Source organism: Rattus norvegicus, chromosome 6, assembly GCF_036323735.1.
Source record: "Rattus norvegicus strain BN/NHsdMcwi chromosome 6, GRCr8, whole genome shotgun sequence".
Lineage (NCBI taxonomy): Eukaryota > Metazoa > Chordata > Mammalia > Rodentia > Muridae > Rattus > Rattus norvegicus.
In genome coordinates, this window is record NC_086024.1 from 58,020,638 (window position 1) to 58,036,565 (window position 15,928).

The 15,928-nt window shown below is 39.2% G+C and overlaps 1 long non-coding RNA gene across 1 annotated transcript in view; it reads left to right on the forward strand.

Annotated features, from left to right (window-relative positions):
• LOC102554773 (uncharacterized) overlaps positions 1-15,268 on the forward strand; it is a 32,706-nt gene extending 17,438 nt beyond the window's left edge. The window contains exon 3 of the long non-coding RNA XR_005505886.2: positions 14,687-15,268. This is a non-coding gene — a long non-coding RNA (uncharacterized LOC102554773). The remainder of the gene's footprint in view (positions 1-14,686) is intronic.
• Positions 15,269-15,928: the final 660 nt, after the last annotated feature.

Genomic DNA, 15,928 nt, shown 5'->3' on the forward strand with positions numbered 1-15,928 from the left:
AGGCACAGTAACTGTGAACTGATGATCACTGATAGAGACAAACTCAATTCTCCAATAGTTTAACACATAGATTTTTATACTCTAACTCAGAGGGAACTAGACACATGTAGCAGATTTCTATGCTCTAATAACCACTGGGATGACTCTGGAATTAGAATAAAATTGCAATTGATAAAGTATGTTTTAAAATGCAAATTGTGGTTTCTTAATTTGTGGAACAAAAGCAGCAAAGGAAGTTATATGCTTCCTTTTTTAAAAAAAGTTATTTACTTATTTAATGTATATGAGTACATGCTGCTGTCTTCAGATATACCAGAAGAGGGCATTGGCTCCCCATTGCAGATGTTGTGAGCTACTATGTGGTTGCTGGGAATTAAACTCAGGACCTCTGGAAGAGCAGCCAGTGCTTTTAACCACTGAGCCACCTCTCCAGCCCAGTTATATGCCTTTTGAAAAAGATATATTTTAAGAAAGACATTTTCCAAACTCCAAACCAGCAGGTGACACACACAGCCTCAATCTAATGTAGCTGCTGACAGATACATCTATTTAAGACTATGGACTATGAGTCCCAGACAGCTAGTGACTGCCTGGTCTGCTGGCACAGCTGCTAAACACAGTAGCTGAGTTTTCTGTGTCAGCATAATAGATATTGGTAATAATGGTGTCCACAGTAGGAAACTAACAGCCATATCCCAAAGTTGGATATATGAAGAACGCATACTGATGCTGGAGTGAATAAATGTCGACCTGAAAAATTCCTCCCCGGGACAAATAACTGTAACTTTCTAATCCTCTTTAGTTAAGTCTAAATTTGCAATAGGTATATGTGAGGGAAAAAATAGAGTATGCAATTGCTTTTGTCTTAATGAATATTAAATTTTGTTAATTTTTTGTTGTTTAAGGCCCAGTATTTGCTACATAGTCTATTGAGGGTTGAGGTTTATAGGATCATCAAGACATATAAATGATGTGTAGCTCTCCATGGGGAAAGGCATGAGAATAGTACCAAAGACCAGCCTCAGGCTAAGGAGGGGTTCTGAGAGAAGCAGTGTTTGAAAGTGGTGAAACAAAGCACTCAAAGTCAAATTGAGGGCCCAAGCTGGGAGCTTATGTTCTGCTTGAGACAGTTCTCAAAGCAGCTCTATCTTGCTATTCTGAAAATTCTCTGGATAGCTCATCATTTGCAGATCAAAAGCCCATTTTTTTATTTTACATATCAGGTTCCCTTTGATTATCCTATTAATCAACATCCCATGCCCCCAGCTCCTTGATTCTTAGGAGATAGCAAGCATATTTTTAAAAACATTGCAAAAGAATTCAGAGATCTGCTGCCTCTGTTAAGCACAGCCAATAAGCTAGCTGGGTGGGACCCTACCCTGAAACATTTATACCAGGCCTGGACCTAACCTTACTCTGTTCCAGGCAAACCCTAAATTCAAGAGTCTGTCTGCTTTTGTAAGGATAAACAAAAAACTTAGCTGGGTGAGATCTCCTTTGATTACCACTCCTTAAATCTCCTTATCTCCTTTCTTAATATCTTTCTGATGTGTTGGCCCATAACACAACTGCCTTTGTTCCTTTAGATCTGTGAAACTCCTTATACAATTCATATTGTATTCTTATATTTTAAACAGTTGACAAATTATCTATCTTTGAATTCATGTTTTTAGAGTTCTTTCCCACAGCCTTAAGGACTATCCTGAAGGTACCAGCATCTACCATTTTGTTAAAGACATAGACATATCCAGGACTCCTGAACGCCTGTTGTTTCTAATTATCATGGAGTCATTAACATTAACAGGAAGAAGATTCCTTGGAGAAATATGAAAATATGTACATTAAACAAACAAGCTTCACGTCCACAGCAGCCATCCACACTCATGGAGGCCCACATCTGCTGGTTCTATGGGAGCCATATCACTTTACCCCTATCATGGCCATTCTGAACTCATCAAGATAGAAACAAGTACAAGTCTTGGTACATCAGGACCCTTCATTGGCCTGTTGTGACTTACTGTAAGTCCCATATCCAGTGAAAACCTTTGGTCTGGGGCAAACCATGCATTCCAGATGCAAAGTTGTATTCCTTTCTTCTTGCTGTAACAAAACACCCAACAAAAGCAACTTAAGAAAGGAAGGAAGACTTTATTTGACTTCAGCATCCCAGGGGGATCCAGTCCATCTGGGAAGGGCAAGCATGGTGTTAGGAGCAGAAGGTGGCTTGTCACAATATGTACACAATCAAAGAATGAACAGAAAGAAGCCTAGTTGTAACATGAAATCTGCCTCCAGTGACCCATTTCATCCCTCAAGGCCCCACTCCTGAAATGTTCCAAAACTTGTAAAGCAGTGCTATTCGATGAAAACAAATTTTCAAGCATGTGAGTCTTTAGGAATTTTGTATATTTAAGCCATTACAAAATGCAAACCCTAATGATATCAATCATTTAATAGATTATTTTTATTCAGGGTGCTGCCCTGTTCTTCTGTGTGTGTGCCTGTGTCTGTGTTTCTGTGCAGTTGTATGTGCATAGGGGTTACACATAGGCATGTGTACAGAAACCAGATGAAGACACTGGGTATCCTACTTGCTCACTTTCCACCCTAATTCATTTTTGACAAGGCCCCTCACTAGGCCTAAAGCTATGATGGTGGCCAGAAAGCTCTAGCAAGTCTTTAGTCTCTGTTCCCTATAGGTATGTATGTGAATATATTAAGCTTTTTATAAGAATGCTAGGGATTGAACTTAGGTTCTGTGCTCATATGAGCACTCTTCCTCCACAGCTGTCCCGGCAGTCCACAGTTTTCTTTACTAATACCATAGTCCTTGCTAGCATCTCGCCCCTGACATCATCAGATTCTCATCATGGGTTACGTGTCCTCTCATCACTTAATATGGCTTTTCCACTGAGTATTCACACTGACATGGGGAATACTAATAGTTGGCCCCAGATCTCAAGCTAAGACAGAGTCCAGAGTACTTTACGGTAATGTCTACAATGAATCAAATAATTCAGGGATATTTATTAGTGTGCCTACTTTCCTTCATTGACAGAAGAGAAAAACACTGAATTGTTGGGGTGAAGGACAGTAGAGTACTTAGCATAACTTGCAGTCTAAGGAATGTGGCTGCATTTGAACTATTACATGTGCAATGTAGTCCATTGTAAATTAAAATTGTAGGTAGTGTTCTGCAGTTACTTCAATAAAACATGAGAAGTTTTACTAGAAACATCTATTCTAAATTTTGAGATTAACTTTTATTCTCTGCTTATTTTAGGGTCTGGATCTCTAGAAAGAAGCATGGCATTTCCATGATACTGGGCCTCATTGGTCCCAGCTTCATAGCCTGCCTTTTGTTATGGTAAAAGATCATTAGCTCTCTCCCTTTAAATGTATTTCTGCACAGACAGCCTGTGAGGTGGTGCTGACCCTCTGCTTCTTGTGTTATCTGTGTGTCTCGGCTGAGTCAGACGTTTTGAGTCAGAAGGGAAACACATAATTGCTGAGAGTTAAAGCAAAGAGAATTTTAAGAAGTGAAACTCAAAACAATAAAACTATTCATAACATAAAATCACTCATGCAGTTATTGTAAGTGGCACTTGTCGGGTATTTACTGCATGTCAAACAGGAAATACTTGGTAGAAATTCAACTGTCCTAGCAAATCCTCGAAGTGGCTGTTTTGTTGCTCCAGTTGTACCTCAGTGGCTGGCCTGTGATCCCCCAGGCAGCAGGTAATTGAAAGCTGCTTATGCTGTGAATACCACATTCTTCCACAGAACTGGGCACTTCCCTTATCTCCAGGCTTCCTCAGCTTCTCAGTAATTGCTGTTTCCCACAATACAGAGCACCATTTGTGTCTGTCATATATACTACTGACTTCCCAGGCAATCTGACAACGCGAAGGCCAATGGTACCAGCAGTCCATCAATCTCTGCTAAACATGTGAACTGTGAGTTAAAGAACCGATATGCTTGAGAAACAACAAGACTGAAAAAGGTTGAGCAAGAACAGTCTGAAAACCTTCATCCAGGCTTCCAACACACATCTCTCTCTGCTCTTGATTCCTTGCTCAAGTCTGGGTTTTGAAGGAGGCACAGCTAGGAAGTCCATGGATTGAAGGATGAACTGAGACAGGGCAAAACCTCTACACAGCAAAGCCATGCTCGTATCCCAGGATGCTGTGCAACACTTTAGCAAAGGCTGGATATGACAACCAAAGATTCTGAATTAGTTCCTCTCAGCAGCCAGGCTGACCTTGACATAGGTACATTGTTGAATACACTCCCTGTAGCAGGCTAGTTTTCTCCATCTCCTTTTTCCTCCTGGATTTGTTCTCAACCTAATCAGGAACAAAGGAAATAGAGCATCTGGTTGAGGATTTACTGATTCTGCCCTCCACACTTCCACCACTCCTCCACCCTTCTGTAACACAACCCATCCTTGGGTGTACTGTGCTTAATTTATTAGAAAACAGTCAAGTAGAGGCTGGGGAAAAGAGGCAGCTTAGTCATGTGACAATGCTTACTATGCTCAGGAGTTTACAATATGACACTTCATATAGTTACTGTGTAAAAACTAGCACAGAGGCCTTTCTCTTCAGACCAATTACAAACTGGAAATTTTCCCAGAAGATTAAGCATGGAAAGTGAGTTGGGTGGATGCATGGATCAACTAAGGTGAGGGGTAAGGACAATAAGCACAGAGAAGAAGGTTTTGTGGCTAAGGATGTTGCTCAGGGGGAGGTCCCTGCTTCCTGTGTGTTATACATGTGTACATGTTTATATGTGTGTTGGGGTGCACAGGTATGGGTGTGCATGCATTAACTTCTTCAGTCACCCTCTGCCTTTAAAAATTATTTTATTCTTTCATTTTTAATCGCTGGTATGTGTATCTATATGTGGGCATACATACATGAGTAGAGGTGCACGTAGAGGCCAGAAGAGGGTATCAGATCCCCTGACGCTGGAATTACAAGTGCTTGTGAGCTGCCAGATATGGATTCTGGGACTGGATATGGTTTGTCTACACAACCAATATTAACTTCTGAGGTGTCCTTCCAGCTTGATCCATGTTAACTTTTGAGACACTGCTTCTTGCTGAACCTTAAGATCACAACTAATGGTAGACTAGCTGGCTAGTGAGCTCCTGGGATCCTCTCATCTCCATCTTCTCAGATTATAATTATTGAATTATTATTTTCCATGGGTTTAGGATCCAAATTCAGGTCCCCATGTTGCATGGCAAACACTTTACTGACTGAGCCATCCTACAGCCCTAGCTTTATGTGTGAGTATAGACAACAAAGTGAAGAAAACAGTTAAAATCATACTTGGATGTTCACAAGAGAGTGAGACTTAAGGACTCATTAAAGAGCGACATAATCTTGGAAGCCATCACTAGAAATATATTTACCAAGAAAGACAAGTTAGCAAGGTCAGGGCACCTGCAGGAAAAGGATGGGGGTGAGGTGAGATCAGGGACATCCGTAGTATTGGTCTCTGTTGTTCTAAATTGTCAAGCAAATGATGAAAGGGTTTCAAATAGGGCAACGTCTAGCCTCTCACAAAACAAAGAAATCAAGGAGGAGACAGTTAAGAAAGACATTTGAATTCATCTAGAAGAAAAGGCCCCAAACATAGAATCTTGCTATGGAAAACAGCCAAAAGCTGATTAAGCAATGGGAGATGAGGTTAAGGGAGGAGGCAAGCACACACTACTCATTTCAAGACGTTGAGCATAAGAAGTAGGAAAGAAATATAATTGTGGGAAATGTCAAGGGCATTAGGTTAACAAATAAAAAAGTACTGCCATGATAAAGAAGAATCTAATCTTCCCACATTCTGAACTACTCCCTCATGGCAGACTAGAGCCTTGGGAAGCTCATTAACCCGGAGAGGGCACTAGGGTATTGTTCAGAGTGCTGCAGCTACCCAGGCTGCCAAAGCATAGAAGCTATCATTCATAGCACGTGGCAAAAGACTTCCTGCCATATTCCAGAGACTCCCTTAGAGGGCAAGGCACTGCTATAAAGAACACAATTAGCATCTGCTTTTCTAGAGATGTATGTGTTCGCCGATAACTCTCATATTTATCCACAAATGGTCAATCTGATCAGTACAGACTTGAAGCCACTGGGTTGTTCTATGTTCTTAACTGATTGGTTGTTTCACTTGCAAAATAAATATTTTTAGATTAGACATGGTGAATTATAAATACAGATTATAGTTGGTGATCTATAAGGACATGAAGACACATGCAGCCTTCAGTCCACAGTCTCTGGTTTCCTCTTTGTGGTCTTAAATTCCTATGAAAAAAGAAAAACAAGTGTGATACAAAATGTCACAGAGATGTTAAGAACAAACACAGGCAATTCTCTCTTCTTTTTCTCAAGTTTCCTTCAGATTCTACCCTTCAGGTTTTAGGCTTTTGTTTTATTTTCCATGTATATTTTGGCATTATTTCCTTTAAGTCCATGAGAATTACTGCATAAAATAGTTTCCCATTTTAAAGATTGTAAAATGAAGGATAAGAGGACACTATTATGAACTTCTTCAGAGATCTTCCAGATGCTAACTCTCACACGACTCTTCAAATGTAAAGGGATAGCACTGTCTACCATATGACCTTTGGTACTTTAACGATCATACAGAATTTGTATATCATCAGAACTCTTGTAAATGGGATTATGATCAACAATAATATTAATAAAATTATCATGACAATGTTTTTTCCCTTAACCTAATTAATTTTTGAAAACAGGATGCTTACTATAGAAATGGAGATGTCATCCATAACATCTGTAGACTTCTGATTTTCTTAGAACGGTTTGAAGATTCCATAGTCCTCTATAACCCTACAGTAGGGAAACATTCAATAATACTGATTCAGTAATTAATTCCAGGAATCTAATGCATGGGTGTTTCAGTTTAATTCAGCACACCTCTTAGAGGGTCTATGATTGTAAGATTTGAGAGACACTAAGTTTAGAGTGGCCACTTACAGGAGTTCAGTGTCTACTAGGGAAGGGGAATGGCCATATTTATAGCTATCAGGTATTAATTCCCACCTTATAACCCAATTGTACAATTATTCCCATTGGTATCTACCAGTTATATCATGAAGCAATATGCCTTAGTTTCCTGTTTTAAAGAGTATGGAATACAGGATAAGGAAACAGGTATCATAATTCAGTAGCAGTGAATGACGAACTAACAATCTAAATGTTCCATTAAAAAGCACAAATGCAGCTAGGACTGCATAGCTCAGTGGTAGAGCAATGCGTACTATGTGCAAGGCACTGGATTTTTGTCCTTGGCATCACACGCAAAAACAATAATAGAAATAAATAAATAAAACACCAAGCTCTTTATCTGTGGCAGTGATGTCTGAGCCCTTGCAGTTAGATCAGGTCCACTGTGGATGAAGAAGGGAGTGGAGAGGACATCAGAGCAGGATTCAAGGCTAGAGCATAAACCAAGAGTGAGTCCCTGGCAGGAAGAGCTACAGCACAGCCACAAGACATAGATTTTAGGCTCTGACCAGACAGAATCCCAGCACTGAGAAGGAAAAGTGGACACAAAGCCCCACCCCTAACCAAGAAGCTATTTGCAATAGACACATGCTAGGAAAGGGAAAACCAGTTTTCCCCAATGGAATGTCACTTCTATATCAACAATGCCCAGCAGTAGTTGGCCAACACAAAAGGAATATCATAGTTTTTGAAATACTTTTTTAAAATTTTGCTTTGTCACTTTTTGGCTTAGTTGATTTTGTTTTATTTAGAGGTGGAATGTGTGTGTGTGTGTGTGAGAGAGAGAGAGAGAGAGAGAGAGAGAGAGAGAGAGAGAGAGAGACAGAGAGAGACAGAGAGAGAGAGACAGAGAGAGACAGAGAGAGAGAGAGAGAGAGAGAGAAACAGAGAGAGACAGAGAGAGACAGAGAGAGGTTAGGTGGGTAAAGAGGCAAGGAGGACCTGAGAGGAGATAGGAAATGGGAAAAAATATGATAAAATATATTATCTGGTAAAACTTTGGACAAAAAACCTTAATTTTGTCAGTATTATTATACTAACATTATTGTAATAATCATTTTTATTATTTATTCATTAGAGTAGACCCTCCTTCTTGTGTTCTAAAATTCCTAATGGGTACTTGAAATCATAGCTGTAAAGGCCTTATAGTTGCTATGTTCATATGTATGTGTGTGATAAGGTTTAAAATTAGGAACAGGAAGAGATTAATAGCAATGACCAATAACAAAATAGAGCAATTATAAAGACTTGCTGTAACTGAGCTAGGTGAATGTGGTCTTTCTTGAAAATATACTACCTGGTAGCCATTGCCTTATCACCTTGTGAGGTGAGACAAGGCCTGTGTGATGACATACAGTGAGTGACGTGACTGATGTCAGCACTGTGATGTGGCATTAAGCTCTGTAAAGCTATGTATGAGCTACTTGAATAACACAGATACCATGGCAGTTCTTCTGACAACCAAGATGTCACTATTTCTAATGTGGAGGTGGTATATATAGCATGGATACTTTAGACAAAGGAATGATTATCTCCTGGGTGGCAACACACAGGATGATCCAATATTCTCTTACTATATTGTGAATGGTATCTAATATAAAACAGGATCGCTTATTTCTGGACATTTCCATTTAGTATTATTTGAAGAAGATTAACTCAAACTGTGGAAAGAAATGAATAAAAAGGGCCTCCTTTAATACATGACTGAAGTGTTTGAGCAAAGAAAAGTAAAAGTAAGATCAAAGGTCAAATCTTAAGGGAAGTCCTGATAATCTGTAGGTGAGGTTACAGTAAGAGGAGGGAAAAAGTGCGATCCAGGGTATATAGATTTCTTTTTTGTCATATTTGATCCAGAATGCTGACAGAGAAATCTCTGAACAGCACAGAGGGATCTGACTTGACAGGGTCGGGTAATTAAAACACACTTTCAAGGATGGATAGCATCATGGCTTGAATGAAAGTGATTTCCATAAGCTCGCAGATTTGAATGTTTGGTTCCCAATTAGTGGGCTATTTGGGGAGCATTAGGAGGTGTGCTTCTGTCAGAGAATATGTCCTCCTGGGTGTGGCTTTAAAGCTTCAAAAGCCCATGCGTAGCCCAGTCCTCTTTTCTCTCTGCCTCTATCATTCAGATAAAACATCAGCTCTCAGCTACGGCCCCAGTGCCATGCCTGTCTTCCTGCCACTGTGTTTTCCAGTATGATGATAATAAACCAACCCTGTGAACGTATAAGCGAAACCTCAATTAAATGCTTTCCTTTATAAGTTGCTTTGGTTATGGTGTCTCTTCACAATAGAGCAGTAAGGTGGGTAGTCTGCCTGGTATCAACTTTCTTGTGGTGTTAGTAGGCGTAGATTCAGGAAATGTGTCACCGGTTATTTTGTAATCTCTAGCAAAAATACAAAGTCCTTCAAACTATGTACTGTACAAGATTGGGGGTTAACAGTTACAGCCTGTAGCTAAAGCTGTACTTGATCTCAGCTAAGCAACTTGGTCAATGGACATCAATAGACCACATTTCCACACTTGTTTTCTTCCCCAAAATTATCCTAATATTTTATCAAAACAAGATATGAAATCAGTCTGATGTTCGATAAATTTTATCTCATGTAACTTAATGGTTGCTTCCAAAACAGAAGTAATATCAGCAACAGAGCAGTCATCACAGACCTGCCAGAAAAGGAAAATGCTCTTGGGTCCCCTACCTCTTGCCCAAGGAAGATGAATTATGGTGCTTCTCCAGGTGAGGATGTCCGGGCATTCTAAGAGAAGGAGCCTGGTGTAAGGGGACAATCTATAAAAGAAGAGCTGCAAGAAGTAACGTAGTTGAACAGCAGACTTGATGTGGGCAAGAAAAAGCCCTTGGGAACTTTGCCCTTCAGTTATCAAAACCCAGAGGACACTCAGGGTCCTCTGCCTGGGCAAATGGAAGCCTTCTTTGTACCTACCCAGCTAAACCATGCTTCTCTCGATTATTAAAAAGGATTAGCTGTTCTTGTTTTCTTACTAAAGAGAAAAAAATGTATCTTTAATCTTCGACAAGGTATGCCTTCTGGATAATTCTCATCAAAATACTTCTGAGTGATGTCTTAAATCCAAGGTATGTTTGTATGATTAATTTCTAACTCTTTAAGCCTTCCACAGAAAGAAGGCTGAAGGAATAGCACTAGATAAGACTCCGACTGGACTTAAGGATCTCTTTCAATCTTAGTTGTTAGGGAGCTCACCAACAGACTTAATTATTCATCCTAAATTGACTCACAGTCCTGTACTATCCCAAATTACATGAAGCGACACTTGGTTTTCCTCTAAATCAAAAAGCTGGCAACAGTCATTCACAATTTATCACCATATTTGCTGGAGAACAGTGTGAAAATAAACAGCAAATGCCCTGAAGCTCAAGAAACAAAGGCTGAGGGAAAGAATTGTCAGATAAAAGTTTCAAAAGTGCACATGAAATGGCTCTCACCTGCGTTCATTGATGTCGGTATCCATTCAATAAATTTTACTAAAACTATAAAGTTGAATCATGGCACATGCTGAAAATACTACTAGGACAGACATACATTATTATAGAGATGTGAGGTGTATTAATAAACAAGTTATTGATACAAATGTAATAAAGACAATGGGAATGGAAATGTCTAGCAGAGGAAATGACTAGTCAAGTTTTTTTTTTCGGATTTAAGTTTTTTATGTATGAATTTGCACAGAACCATTTCCCACCCACACTCTCTTTCTAATGATGCATTAACTTATGCCAGGGCTAGTTATCAGTCACTAAGATTAGAATGTCTAGACTAGACTGATATTCTGAGGGTTCTTGGCAAGATGACTCATTTAGGTATGAAACCACATAGAAATTGTGGATCCCAAGGTATTTCTGGTATTTCTCGACATTTACAGTCTTAGAACTGAGTAACCACAGAGTGGTAAGTTGCTGATCATGGTGATTTGATAAAGCAGATACACAGAAATTAAAGTCAGTTCTGCCTACCTTATTACTCTAGTGTCCTTTCCCACTGACATGACTGGTATTAATACTCAACACTGTGTCTACTATTTTTTCAAACTGATGAATTGAACCACATGGTTGCTTTTCTGGTTTGGCTTCTCAACAGCTTGTAGTGTATAACCTCAATTTTAATATTTTCCTTAGGTGCGTGTATCCAAATTCAAGAGTTTGAAAAACAACCATGGTACAATCAACTACAAATAGTAATTGAAACAAACAAAGAAGAAGTGTGCATTTTGTGTCTGACAAACTAGAAACTCAGTAGGGATTACAGTCAGACCCTATCAAGAAAATCAAGATTAATTTTAACATTGTAAATAACACCAAGCTGTGCTCTACAATGAGATGGGTACAGTTTGAACTAATGGTAGTTCAAACCATTTCCTGGAATGTAAATGTTTGTATTAATATCAGTATTGTGAACTCAATAGTTCATATGGGAAATAAACACAATAAAACATAGAGGGAGGCATTCAAATGCTGAGGAATGTATTAAAAATGTCCACAAGCTCAAACTTTAAGAAGAAACTAACATAATTATTTAATGATAAAAGTAAACATGCTTTTAGGACATTAGAAAACCAATGAATATAATTTTGGTTATGCAGAAAGAATATTTAAACCTGGCAAACTTAATGAAAAGTGAGAGCATTGGGAGTTCAGAAATTCAATGACCCACAGTTCCTTTGAGGAAATTTTCAAATGAGGGAAATCTAAGTGAGACTTCCCTGTTTAATAAAGAGTAGCATTCTGAGAGGTTAGGTATAATGGGCAGAATATCTTGACAAATGGAATGAATATCTTTGGGTATTTCCTTGAGAAGGGCTGTTTTATTGCTGTGATTGGAAATCTAGGGAAAATGAAGAGAGTTGCCACATAAAGGGACAGGAGGTGACTTATAGAGGCAACATAGACAAGTTTGGAAAGCCAGACCTATTTGAGAGGATTTTCTAAGCTCCTTAACTTTTCTCTTTAAAACTTTTAGAAATGGTCCTACCAAGATGGAGATCATAGAATCTTATTTAAAAAAAAGAAAAGAAAGAAATGTTGTCTAGTCAACAAAGAAGATGTAAAAGCATGCTCTTTCAAGTCCCTAGGCTTAACTGGCCATGAATGCCTGCATATGTAATTACAAAGGAAGACAGACAGTATGTCTCCATCCTCATGAAATTCTCCTTTACTTAAAATTCTGACTTAAGATTAGCTCGGGCAGAAGCCCTAATGAAGGAAGGAATGTACCATATAGCAGGATACCTTATGGGTTCTTGTCTCAATGTGAGTCTGAGAGAGCAGGTTCAGGTGGTGGGTAGAGGGTAGATTAGACAGAAGGATCCCTTGTCTAACTTGTCCCTATGCTCGCGTTTTATGTCAGGCACAGCCCCTCCATGCCCTGAGGTTCTCTGAGACAGACTTGGGGAAATAAGTTGAGAGTCAGGCTGGGGTCTGGGCCAAGGAGTTCTGAATCCTGGCTTTAGATGTTGCACAGCTGAGTGGCTATGAGTCTTATGGGCAGGCTGGATCAGGGTGCAGATAACTATCCCCTGACTAAGCCTATAATATCCGGACCAAGTTCCACCAGTACATAACTCCTCAGATGACACCTGAACATCATGTGGTGGCTGGAGGTATCCAAACATTGCCACTTGTCACAGCTAGCAGACTACATCAGTATTTCAGGACTGAGACTAAAGAGCCTTTCCTGTATTCCTCCATAATATCCAAAAAGCTGCACACCACAAATTATGCAAGTCATTTGAAAAATGAATAAACATGAGTGCCTCTCAAATAATGCTTATGTTATCAGAGAGTAATGGGGCACATTTTGTTGAGGGATGACGTAACTTTTAGTGTGTCCCCACACATATACTCTAGCTTTAGGCATCTTTCATGAAGACTTTAACCACTTCTGGACCTCAGGGAGAATGTGCATAAGTTTGTAGCTTCTGTGACTCAGTCGCTCTTTCCAACTTTTCTGAAACTTTCTCTCCTTTTTCTAGGGACTGAAATTATCTTGTCTCATTTCCCGAGAATCCTATGTAATTCCAAGACAGTTCAATCCCCAATTTTTATACCAGGCATTGACTCATTGTCTTTTGTTTTAATAATAGGAAGTGGTGTGTTACACATTGTGGGAAAATCGCTCTCTTTTACAGATAGTTGTTATTGCAGTATACTTTTTTCGATTACCATGTTGGACGGTTGTTTTCTCTCCACAGTGAGTTCTGGTGCACATAACTTATGTATGCTAACTGTAGCTGTGTGTTAGGGTGACTCTCAGGAAAAAGATGTTGCGTGATGTTCTGTATACAGTAACTGTTAGGAAAATTGAACTACTTTCCTTATAATAGGGACATTAAGGGATGAACAAAATAAGTTAGAAGATGTACTTGGTTTTAAATAAGAGACAGGTGACTGGAAGCTAATCTCCAAGCAATAGAAGTTATACATCATTAGGGAAGACATTGACAAATAAGGAAATACACGTGGAACCACAGAGTCAGACACGTTTTGATGGACGACTTGAAGTTGCCAGGTCTAATGCTACATTTCTATGTCTACTTTCTTTCAAGTGAATGTGCCATTGGAGAAAGGGGGAATCACCTTTAAGGTGCTTGAGAGATGGCTGAGGGGCTAAGAGTACTTGCTGCCCTACCAGAAGTCTGGAGTTCAGGCTACCTAACCCACATATAGCAGCTCACAAATACTTGGAACTAAAGCTCCAAAGGAACCTGCATACACACGTGTTCATATCCACATACACATGGATAAATCTTTTATAAAAATTGGAAATTTGATGGTGAAGGAAAATTTAGTTTAATGGTTTTTTTAAAGAAGGGATTTTAATGTAATTTGACACTCACTGGGAATGAACTATATGTTAAATAGAAGGAGGAAGAAAATATGGTCACATCCTCCAGAACCCTTCGGTTTAGCCGGGAGAAAAGCAGAGCAGGGTAGGAACAAGCACTCAGGAATGGGGATGAAAAGACAGAGGTTGATTTGGGGGTGACAGCAGTGACTCATAAAAATGGCAGATGAGTTAGGTCTTGCCAGGTGGACATGTCTTGAGAAATCCTTGGATTAGAAAGGAATAAGCATGTAATGGTTTCTCTTGGAACATTATTTCTGCCTCTGTGCTTTATGAGTGGTGTGAACTCTAAATTCAGTCCTCTTAACCGTAACATGCAGCGCATCAGGACTATGAACTAACACAGATGGTAGGACATTAGGTGAAGACAGTCCCACTGTGAAGCCTACCTAACAGCCCCAGGCCTTCTTCCCCATGTCGTTCTCACTTCTTCTATTATCAACATCCTCTGAACAAGACTCTGCATCTTTAGATCAGATTTCTCTAAATACCCAAACAATCAATCTTTTCGGGTATTTCCCCATGAAAGTCCCATGATTCCTTTACACTTAACTCTCAAATCTGAACTACTCTTATTTTTCCCCTAGATTGTCTGTCTGATCTTAAGTTCCTGTTCAGTGAGTTGTGAATAAGCTTAAAAAAAAAGACAAAATACCGAAGATATCACTAATATCTGAAAATACAACATCTTCCCCATGAATATGCATTGTGTCTTATATGTAATTATCCAACTGAAATATCCTTCATAATCTTTTATTTCTCAGCTCCTGGCTTCACATGAAGACGAAATCAGACCTTAAATTTTCATTCGGCATTCTGTCTGCAGGTTCCTGATTATGGTAATTGATTTATATGGTCTTCTGAGCACTAACCATTTTGCATTTCAATGAGACTATGATAAGAAATAATTTGATAAATATGGTCTATGTGGGAGTTTTGTCTATCTTTGTGTTCATAGTAAACGGAAGCATCACTGAATACCAAGAGACAGACATTGATAGGAAATGTAGTTATCAGTCCATCTCTCAAGAAAAGATTTTTGTGCTTGAATTTTAAATAAAAGAATATCTTTCAAATACTTGAAAGATATTCTGCTTAACAGGAATAGTAGCAAATACAGTAAAAAGAAATGTCAATTAATGGTGACAGTTCCCATACACTCACATTTTAATTGACCCTTTCCACCACATGCTAGGTTATAGATGCAAGACAGTAGCACACACTAAATAATGGCTTGCCACCAGGGTTGTTGTTTATATTTTAAATTAAAAACTTGTTTTGTTTCAATTTTTATTTTTCTAAAGTAACAGGTGTGGGGTTAAAAAAAATCAGGAGGGACATGCAATGTCACATTCATGAAGGTCAGAACAGTTGAAGACAACTTACTGGATGGAGTTATCTCCTATCACGTGTGCCCTGAGAATTGAATTCAGGTCATCAAGCTTCTCAGGAGGCCTCTCTGCGCCATCATGCTGGCCCAAGAGATATGTTTTTATCATAGATAATGTGTTCTGTTTGAAACATGTACACATTGTAGGGAATACTTTTGTGACGAGCTTTATGGGAAAGTTTTAAATCATAAGTTTTTACTTCATTGTATTGTGAAGCATGAGTGGAGTTTATATATTAAGAATCTGTTCTGCAACCCAGTTCTGGAGAGGCAGAGACAGTTATCTGTATGGGTTTGAGGTCAGTCTGGTGGATCTATAGGGCAGTCAAGGCTACATAGTGAGACCCTGTCTAGAACCAACCAAACAACCAACTAACTAACAAACAAGTAAAAGCGCTGCCCACAACAACCAACAAACAAACCACAAAAGGTAATGTCTTCTTATGCCCTCCAGTCCCAGAATCAAGGGAGACCATGATTTGGGGGCCAATCTTGATGAAAGGGCAGTACCCTTTCTCACACATAAAACAAGACAAAACAACAACAACAGCAGCAGCAGCAGCAGCAGTCTATCAATAGAAATGTCTCCTTGCTTAATAATCTGTGTTGGCCCTGC